Source organism: Mesocricetus auratus, unplaced genomic scaffold (genome assembly GCF_017639785.1).
Source record: "Mesocricetus auratus isolate SY011 unplaced genomic scaffold, BCM_Maur_2.0 Super-Scaffold_100004, whole genome shotgun sequence".
NCBI classification, from domain to species: Eukaryota; Metazoa; Chordata; class Mammalia; order Rodentia; family Cricetidae; genus Mesocricetus; species Mesocricetus auratus.
The window spans coordinates 26,854,878-26,865,508 of record NW_024429189.1 but is presented as its reverse complement, the minus strand read 5'-3'; the positions used below and the strand labels follow the sequence as shown (position 1 = coordinate 26,865,508).

Below are 10,631 nucleotides of genomic sequence, written 5' to 3'. Positions count from 1 at the left end.
GATTGTAGGGGTGAGGGCACCATGTAGTCACTAGATCAACTTTTCAGTGTATGATGAGTTTTATGGATGTTATCCTCAGTAATGGGGCCCTGCAGTCAGTTTACATAGAGCAACATTTAGTCTTAGAAATATCTTGGTTTGTTTGGGGATTTCCATGTGACCTCTCAGCCAACAACTCAATTGATTGCAATCCAGTCCCACTGTAAGAAGCCTCTTCAGCTACAAGAGATGGCCAGTTGGGACTCTGTATCCTCTGTTTCTATGAGTCGTCATTAGGACCACCTTCATAGATTCCATGAAGTTTCCACTGCATTAGATTTCCACCATCCTCCAAGCGCCCCCCAATCCAGTCATTTCTCCATACTTTCTTCCTCCACCTCATCCCTTCCACTTGAATGGATCCCAGTTGGCCTGTAAAATCCATTCTATTTCCCCCTACCAGGGAAATACCCATGTACCTCCTAAACCTCTTGTCTTTACCCATCCTATCTTGGTCTATGGATTATAGTTTTGTTTTCATTTACTTAATGGCTAATATCACCTTATAAGTAAATATATACCATATATAACTTTCTGCCTCCAAGTAACCTCACTCAGGATGATTTCTTTCTAGTTCCATTCATCTGCAAATTTCAAGATGGCATTTTTTAGCTACTGTGCAATACTGCATTGTGCAAATGTACTACACAATGTACAACATCTAGGTTGTTTCCAGTTTATGGTTATTATGAATAAATATTCAGTTAACATGACTGAATAAGTGTCCTTGTGGTAGAATAGAGTGCTCAAAAGTGGTATAGCTGGGTATTAAGGTAGCCTGATTACCAGCTTTCAGAGAAACTGCCATATTGATTTCCATCGTGGGTATACAAGTTTTCATTCCTACCAGCAATGGAGGAGTGTTCTCCTTGCTCCATATCCTAACCAGTATGAACTGTCACTTGATGTTAGTCATTCTGACAGGTGTGAGATGGACTCTCAAAGTAGTTTTGATTTGCATTTCCCTGGTGACTAAGGATGATGAACATTTCTTTAAGTGTTTCTCAGCCATCTGAGATTCCTCTCTTGAGATTTCTGTTTAGATCTGTTCCTCGGTTTTTAATTGGATTATTTGTGTTTTGATATCTGTATTCTTTATATATTTTGGATATTAGTATTTGTATTAGCCTTTTATTGCTGTGAAGAGACACCACGACCACAGCAACTCTTATCAAGGAACACATTTAATTGGAACTGGCTTATAGTTTTAGAGGTTTAATTCATTATCATCATGGCAGAAAACACAGCCGCATGCTGGCCGACAACATACTGGAGAGGTAGCTGAGAGTTGTACATCTTGATCAGCAGGTAGCAAAAGGAGACTGTTCCACACTGGGTTTAGCTTAAGAATATGAGATATCAAAGCCCACCCCCACCATATGGGCCAAACATTCAAACACATGAGTCTATGGGTGGGGCACACCTATTCAAACTACCACAGTCCTCTACCAGATGTGGAGTTTGTAAAAATATTTCCCGTTCTGTAGTCTGCTACTTTGTCTGATTTATGGTATCCTTTACCTTACAGAAGTCTTTTGGTTTCATGAGGACCCATTCATTATTTAAGTGTTGACCTTAATGTCTGTGCTAATGGTGTTCTGTTCAATAAGTTGTCTACGGCCCAAATGAGTTCAAGGCTATTTCCCACTTTCTCTTCTATTAGGTTCAGTGTATCTGTTTTTATGTTGAGGTCTTACTTGTGCATGGGAGATAGATATGGATTTATTTACATTCTTCTACATGCAGACATTCAGTTAGACCAACACCATTTATTGAAGATGATTTCTTTTTTCCATTGTGTATTTCTGGCCTCTTTATCAAAGATCAGGTATCTATGGGTGTATGGGTTTACATCTGGGGCTTCATTTCAATTAAATTTATCAATGTGTCTGTTTTCATGTCAACACCATGCAGTTTTTATTACTGTTGCTCTGTAGTACAGCTTGATGTCAGGGATTGTGATTCCTCCAGAAGGTCTTTTATTGTACAGGATTGTTTTAACTATCCTGGGTTTTTGTTTTTCTATATGAAGTTGAGTATTGTCCTTTCAAAATCTGTAAAGAATTACATTAAAATTTTGGTGGAGACTGCACCTACTGATCCATGAGCATGGAGGATCTTTCCATCTTCTGATATCTTCTCCAATTTCTGTCTTCAAAGACTTTAAGTTTTCATCACAAAGTCTTTCATTTCGTTGGTTAGAGTTATCCCAAGATACTGTATATTATTTTATGATTATGAAAGGTGCTGATTCACTGACTTCTTTCTCAGTAATCTGTCTCTTTTATATAGGAAGTGTAGGAGGGTTGCTAAGTTTTTGAGTTAAGCTTGTATCCAGTCACATTGCTGAAAATGTTTATCAGATGTAGGAGTTCCTGGTGGAATTTTAGGGTCAATTATGTATACTATCATATCATCTGCAAATAGAGATACTTCAAGTTCTTCCTTTCCATTTTTTGTTTGTTTATTTTTGTTTGATTTGGTTTCGTTTTTCAAGACAACGTTTCTTTGTGTAAACTTGGCTGCCTAGAACTTGCTAAGTAGACCAGGTTGGCCTTGAACTCACAAAGATCCACCTGCCTCTTCCTGCGAAGTGCTGGTATTAATGGAATATACCACCACCACCTGGCTTTTCTAATTTGATATCCTTCTGTTGTCTTATTTCTCTCTCTAGAACTTCAAGTACTGTGTTGAATAAATTGTCCTTTTCCTGATTTTTGTGGAATGGCTTTGAGTTTCTTTTAATTTAATTTGATTTTGGCTGTGGGCTTGCTTAAATTGCCTTATTATGTTTATGTATGCCCACTTTATCCCCAACCTCTCCAGGACTTTTATCATCAAGGGGTGTTGGATGTTGTCAAAGGCCTTTTCTGCCTCTAATGAAATGATCACATGTTTTTTCTTCTCAGTTTGTAGTAAATTTTGTTAGTTATTAAATGGTTACTCTAGCTTGCTTCTTAGGTCCATTTTCTTGGGATAGCTTTTGCCAACCCTTTATCCTGAGGTATTATTTATCCTTTATGTTGATATTTGTTTCTTAGATACAGCAGAAGGGTAGATTATGTTTTTGAGTTCATTTTGTTAGTCTGTGTCATTTTATTGGGGAGTTGAGCCCATTAACACTGAGAGATATCAATGACCAGCCATTGGTTCCTGTTATTTTGTTGTTGCTGGTGGTAGTGATGCTGGTTGTGTGTGTACATTTCCCTCCTTTTGAATTTGCTGGTGTGAGATTATTTATTCCCTGTGTGTAGTTAAGCCCCATGTATTGGAGTTTTTCCTTTTTTAGCTTCTTCTGTAGGGTTGGATTTGTAGATAGATAATGTTTAAATTTGACTTTATCATGGAATATCTTGTTTTCTCTATCTGTGATTACTGAAAATTTTGCTGTGTATAGGAATCTGGGCTGGTATCTCTGGTCTCTTATGGTCTGCAGCACATATGTCCAGAACCTGCTAGCTTTAGAGACTCCATTGAGAAATTGTGTGTAATTCTTCCTTTATATGTTACTTGCTCTTTTTCCATTGCAGCTTTTAGTATTCTTTGTTCTGTATGTTTAGTGTTTTGATTACTATGTGGTTAGGGAGCTTTATTTTCTGGTCCAATCTATTTGGTATTCTATGTGTGTCTTGTACTTCTATAGGTAATAGCCTTATTTAGGTTAGGAAAATTTTCTTCTCCATATTGTTGAAATCATTTTGAGGCCTTTGAGCTGGGATTCTTCTCCTTCTTATTATTTGTAGGTTTCATCTTTTCACAGTGTTCTGATTTCCTGGATGTTTTGTGTCAGGAATATATATGTATGTATTGCAAGATGTATATATCTATTTTTTCTACTGTATCTTCAGCGCCTGAGATTCTCTCATCCATCTCTTCCATTTTGCTGGTGATGCGTGCCTCTGTAATTCCTGTTAAAGTTCCTAAATTTTTCGTTTCCAGATTCTCTGTTTGTGTTTTCTTTATTGCTTCTATTTCTATTTTCAGTTACTAAAAAGTTTTAATCCTTTCCTTCAACTGTTTGTTTCCAATTTCTTAGATTTCTTTCAATGAACAGCTCATTTCCTTCAATTGTTTGTGTTTTCCTGGATTTCTTTAAAAGACTTATCCATTTTCTGTTTTATTTATCTTCTACCTGCTTCATCTTTTTCTCCATATCTATTCCTCTATCATCTTCATATTGTTGGTTTTAAGGTCTTTTTTTGTGCTTCAGCTACATTAGAATTATTCAGGACCTGCTGTTGTAAGGTAGCTAGAACAATGTTTCTGAGAACAAGCGGGGAAAGAAAAGCCAAGACCCTCTTCTTCTTCTGCCACTAGTTCCTAGAGAAGATTCTTTTGTGTCTTTGGTTTGGGTCATTCCTAAGCAGAGAGCTCTTGGATTAAAGGTGTGTGCTAGTGAGTAATGCAATCTGGGGTTTAACAGTGTGGTCAAATATCCTGCAAATAAAACTCATGAACATTATGTGCTACACAGTTAGTAGCACACACTTCAAAAGGCATGTGGATGGGTATAGATTCTACAGCCATAAGTCCATTATTGAATGTGTAGGAGAAAGAGATAGATGGCTAGAGTTTGAGGGATTTGAGGAAGGAGACCAAAGGAGGAGCCATTAGTCACTAAAAAGTACATTATTCAGTCAAGAATATCACCCTCTCCTGGACAGTACTACTACTTGTGACATTACTGGAATAGAAGCATTTATGTGTCTTTTGGTATTCAGTCTTCCAAAAAACAAAATTCATAAGGTAAGGATAACAAGGTTATTTATCTAATTGCTGAGAAAATAATATGTAGGACAGATTTTTAACAACGGTTCTTTATTCTACCAAAATTTTAAACACACATACATGTGTGTATGTATGAATACATATATATATAAATATATAAGTATATACATGTGTATGTTTATATGAAAACAATCAAGCTAATAATACTTAGCCCAACGTTTTACATGCCAGCAATTAGATAATCATAAAGGATATAGATTCTTATTAAAATGACAGAACATATGGAATACTGTACATAATGTCCCTGTGAGATTTATTAGAAATAACCTTCAGAAAAGTCATTAGAAACATCAACATAAGAATTCCTAGTGAAAACCAAATGTATAGCTATACACCCTGAACTAAAAATGATACACGTATAGAATGTTATTAAATAAGGCAATGCACAAATTATTATCTACACATTGGCCAGAACAATGAGTAATTATAGAACAGTAATTCCTGTTGTCATTGAAAAAAGAATATTCAGAGGTACTATTGTGATGTTAAGTAAAAAAAAAAGTACCTCCCAAAGTGTCATATCTGAATAGGAAATATCAGTATGAAATTATGTGTTTTATTTATATTGGTAAATTTGCTAAACACTTTTTATTTCTGATGAAAATATTAAAAACCAATGTCCAGTTAGTGAATGACCAAGTTATGGGCCTAGAGATGAATTTTCCCATTATTAGAAGCCAGGACTTTTGAAGAATTGCCTGATTCTGAGGTTTGGCACAGGAAAAGGACAAGATGAACCTGGGACATTCTGACACACATTACAAAGACATTTTGTAAATGACCCCAGAGATAACTGAAGACGCTCCAACTAGTCAAAGAGAGCATTTTAACTTTCAGAAAGGCTAGGAGTTAAAGTGGATTGAAATCCACAGGATATGAAAAAAATCATTAGTTTATGGAGGTTATATTTAGAAATTACTTTACTAGTATGACAATTTTTTTTTATTTTATGTTTTCCAAATTCCAGGTCAAAAGAAGAAAATCAAGTTTAATCTGTCTTTCCTAGTGGAGCTTTATCACTAAACATCAAAGAGTAGATGAGAGGTAAAAGATCCTTATAAGATCATTATAACCAATTAATATCATGGCAGTTGTAAACTTAATAACTACAAGTTGCGGCTTGAGGGAACAGATGGGTCTGGGGTGAGTTGAGTGTTAATAACCCCTAACATTGCCAAGCAGTTGAAGACTAGGAACTATTTACTTCCTGATTACAGAACATGCCAGCACAAATGTCCTAGCATCCAGGGGCTAGTATGAAAGAAATCCAGACTGTGAGGAGTGTCTGCAAGTACTTCAGATCCTATTGGAGAAATACTGACGGACTCAGAGAAACTTCAAATCAGTGACTCAGGGTATTGGATGGCTATAAACAAAAGAGCAGATGAAGGAGTCATCTGTCAGCAAGGAGCTAAATAGAAATATCACTGTTTTAAGTGTCAAGACAAATGATAACATTTAGAAACACATTCTATCATGCTGAAACAATTAAAAATGAAAAATGAAGTTACTATCATAAGAATCAGGATATTTGTTTCCTTGTTGGGAGACAAGCCAGGGTAGAGACACAGAATATAGAAGAGGTTCCATAGGTTGGGAAATGACTCTTGCTGTGGAATACTATTTTAAAGTGTATTATATTAATTTATGCTGTGGAATATTTGTTTAATGATGCAAAGATGTCTTGCATTCTTTCATGTAGCATTTGTTTAACTCTGTGAAGCTGTGTTACTTTGTCTGTCTAAAACAACTGGCTGGTTTAATAAAGAGATGAATGTCCAGTAGCTAGGCTGGAGAATGGATAGGTGGGGTTTCCAGGCAAAGAGAATAAATAGAAAGAGAAATCTGGGAAGAAAGACAGAGGAGTGAGAAAAGGAGAGGAGGACATCAATGACCAGCCACCCCACTACACAGCAAGCCATGGAGTAAGAAGAAAGGTGTATAGAATATAGAAAGATAAAGTCCCAGAGGCAAAAGGTAGATGGAATAGTTTAAGAAAAGCTCTCTAGAAACAAGGTAATGCTGGGCATTCCTAAGTAATAATAAGTCTTCTCGTGATTATTTGGGAGCTGGGTGGCGGGTCCCACAAAGACCAAAGAGTAGAAAAAAATATCCAACTAAAACTCACAACTCGTTCTTGGTAACATTTGCAAGGAAATGATAACAGTCCACTGATCTTATAACCCACTTGTTTTGAGTTTCATATGTGTTTAGATTTACAAAAAAGTGGAAAAACAATATAGAAAGGTTGAGTAATGTTAATGGCATGTCAGGACACAATCAAATAGTAAAATGAATATGAAGAGGAATTTATTTGGGGCAAGACAGTATCTTCTTTTTGCCAGTGAATTATAAGGCTTTTTGTACTCATTCAACAGAAACATTTACTGTGTGCCCATCAAGCATCTGGGCCATACCAGGTGCTTCAGCTCTTGGAGAATTTAGAAGATACACCAGTTATTTTTATCAGCTGGGAGTGCGGTGAGATAAACAAAATCACAGAAGATCTTCCCACACAGAATGGCATCCAGAGAGTTGGTTTTGCAAATTAACAGAGTGAAAGAAACTGGAGAGGAAGGAGGGGGGGGGCAGGATTAAAAAGTTGCTAGTTCGCCAGAGACTGAAAAGCAAAAAAAAAAAAAAAAAAAAAAAAGGTTCCATCCTCATACATTCCTAAACTGAGTCTAAGCATGTGTGTGTATGTCCTGATCAGGAACGAGCTAAACCAAAGTCACAGAAGGATCTTCTCTAGGAACTAGTGGCAGAAGAAAAAGAGGGTCTTGGGAAACATTGTTCTAGAATTTAATACCAAATCTTTAATTCGATTTTACGTGTTATTTTTATGAGTGGAGACTGGGCACTTTGTTATGACTAAGTCATCAATAACAGCTTATAGTTTTTATTTTTTTAATGTATGACCACATACTAAAACTAGGTACTAGAAGATGACTTTTAGAGGCATTTTTGCCATCAGGGAACAATTTGCCACATCAGTGGCCCAATATTTCTGTCCTCAACAGATAAAAGAAACCGATGGACCCACAGCAATTTAATTTGGGCTCTTTGTTGGTCACGACTCTAACAAGTGAACAGAAGGACTTATCTGTTAGAAATTCTGGTGAACAGCTTGTTGCAAGATTAATCAAAACAAGTTCTATTCAGACCAAGTTTGTCACTTTGGCACACAAGGTGATGACAAAAATTGACCTTCCTGTGGGCTTGGAAGTGAGGCTGGATGAGAAGAAAAAGGAGTGTGTTGGTCATTGCTAAGTGTTCGTGTATGAAGACTTTGTATCTGTTCAACTGTGGGGTAACTGGTGGATTTCTGCCATCTTCAAACTCTTCCTTGAAAATCTGCCAAAAATGTAACATGAGAGTATTATTACTTGCATTTCAAATGACCATATTAAAGATATTGACCTATAACCTTATTTTCAGCAATCATGCTCTAAATTTGGTAGAAGAATTAGATTAGATTAGATTAGAAAATATTCTCCCTATGTAGCACCATTGCCTCCAAAGTGTCAGTAGTGTGGCAAGAGAGAGCTGGTTGCGAATACAAAGCTAAAAGAAATCCGGCTTTGCTTCTTTGGTGTTAGCACTTATGGGTCATTGAAAATGAGGAGACAACTCAGAGTAGGATCACAGAGGTAGCCCTAATCAGAGGCTGTCAAAGATGCTAAAAGTTTTGAAGATAATTCCTCCAGAAAGAGAAATTTGAGGTGAATTCACTATTTACATTGAGTGGTGTGTGTGTGTGTGTGTGTGTGTGTGTGTGCACGTGTGTGTGGGGGTGCGTGGTGTGTGTGTGTGTGTGTGTGTGTGTGTGTGCACATCGTTCAGAACTCAATATTAGGCATGTTTCTCTATAGCTCTTCACTCTATTTTTTGATCCAGTGTTGCTCACTGAAACCAGAAGTTCACTGTGTGGCTACACTAGTCCCCAAATCTACCTGTTTTTCTGAGCCACTCTCACCCCAAGTCCTGGGATTTCAGGCATGAGCCACAATGCCCAGCTTTTTATACGGGTACTGGGGATCCAAATTCGAAGTCCTCGGGCTTGCATAGGAAGCACTTTATCAATTATGCCGATCCCCAGACCCCTACCCTTTACTTTTAAAGGTCACTATTGTTTACTACGGAGCCCTTTATACACCCCAGGGATATCTGACTACATATGGAGGAACTTTTTGGTTTCACAACTGTTTTGGCTGGGCATCTGCTTCTGATTCAGATTGTGCTGATAATTGTGTAGAAGACAGAGCTATTAAGCATCCTACAGTGTGCAAGACAGTCAGCCTAAAAAGTATTCTGCCCTTAATACCAACAACATTGAGTGAGAAAACTTTATCTGCGGCCTCTGGTTGTTTCTTTGTCTCTAAAGCCTAAGTGTGTGAAATTTGTCTTATAGCAATAGAGAATTCCCTTACAACTGAGCTTTTCAATTTGAACACAATTATAAAAAATGTATTTAAGTGTTTTTAACTATCTGTAAATAATTGTTATATAATTCCTTCTTTAGATTTCTTCAAGAGTTGTACTTCCAAAGAAGGAGACCCAAAGTCTATTTTGGATCAGAAATGACAGCCTTATTTGATAATTGTATAAGTTCATGATTTAGGTATATGCATCTACAATAAGTAAAAAATGTATGAGAGCCTTCTTTAACAGTTGGAGAAAATGAAGTCAAGAGAGACTGATGGATAACTTGAAGGTGAACTTACTAGCCGGTGCCACTACTCTGTGTGTGAGTGTGTGTGTGTGTGTGTGTGTGTGTGTGTGTGTGTGTGCATGGAGGCCAGAGGTCAACATCAAATGTCTTTCTTAATGAGACAGGGTCTCTTGATGAACTGCAAGCTCACCCATTGGGCTCAACTAGCTGGCCAGGGAGCCCCAGGAATCCTGTCTGCACTCCTCAGCACTGTTGTTTCAAGCACTTACCTTTACTCCCAGCATTTTACATGAATGTTGGGGGTCCTTAAGTCAAGATGGAATAGAGTCAATTTTGTGGGCTCTCACAGTTACATACAGGAATATGGATGAAGAGTTACTTGTAGGAGTAGAGGTGACTCAAAGACAGATGCATCAGAAAAGCTCATTCCAGCATGGGAGACAGCTTACAAAAGCCAAAAGCTTGGAGCACACGGTACAGCCAGTAGGTGCTCAGCAAGCTGTAGAGTGTCCTTTCCTGGAGTTGGCTCAGTGTGAGCCTCTTTCAGTCAGCTCAGATGATCATTGTTTCTTCTAGGCAGTTCAGCTGTTGCCTGCTTCTTCTAGGTGGGGCTTGTCTGAATCTTTGCAGCTCGCCTTAGCTGAGATTGACCTCAGCGGTTTTTTCTGTTTAGTACCTTTGCAGAAGGAGGAACCTAGTAAATATGGTCAATTTCAGGGACTTCTTGCAACTAGTTTGAGTTGTTACTGGCTGTCTTAATGAGCTTCCCTGCAGAACAGAATGTTTCAATCTTGGAAGAAACTGCTACACAACTTCCATCTACTCTAGAAATCAGTATGGAGAACCCTTAAAAAGCTAAAAATAAATCACCGGTATGATTCAGCCATACCACTCCTTGGCATATGCCCAAAGGATTTGATAATCTACTCCAGAGATACTTGCTCAGTCTTATTCATCACTATTCTAGTCATAAGAGCTAGGAAATGGAAACAACCTAAATGTCCTTCAACCAATAAACACATAATGAAAATGTGGTGCATATATATTATAGAATTCTATTCAGCTGTAAAGTAACATAAGATGAAATTTGCAGGTAAATGGATGGAACTAGGTAAGCTCATACTGACTGAGA

At 37.4% G+C, this 10,631-nt stretch overlaps 1 long non-coding RNA gene across 1 annotated transcript in view; it reads right to left on the bottom strand.

Annotated features, from left to right (window-relative positions):
- Positions 1 to 4,838: 4,838 nt before the first annotated feature.
- The window catches only part of LOC121140353, a 35,405-nt gene continuing 29,612 nt past the window's right edge, over positions 4,839 to 10,631 (bottom strand). Inside the window, exons 6-7 of the long non-coding RNA XR_005877142.1 lie at positions 9,769 to 10,175; positions 4,839 to 8,181 (exon numbers count right to left, since the gene is read on the bottom strand). This is a non-coding gene — a long non-coding RNA (uncharacterized LOC121140353). The remainder of the gene's footprint in view (positions 8,182 to 9,768; positions 10,176 to 10,631) is intronic.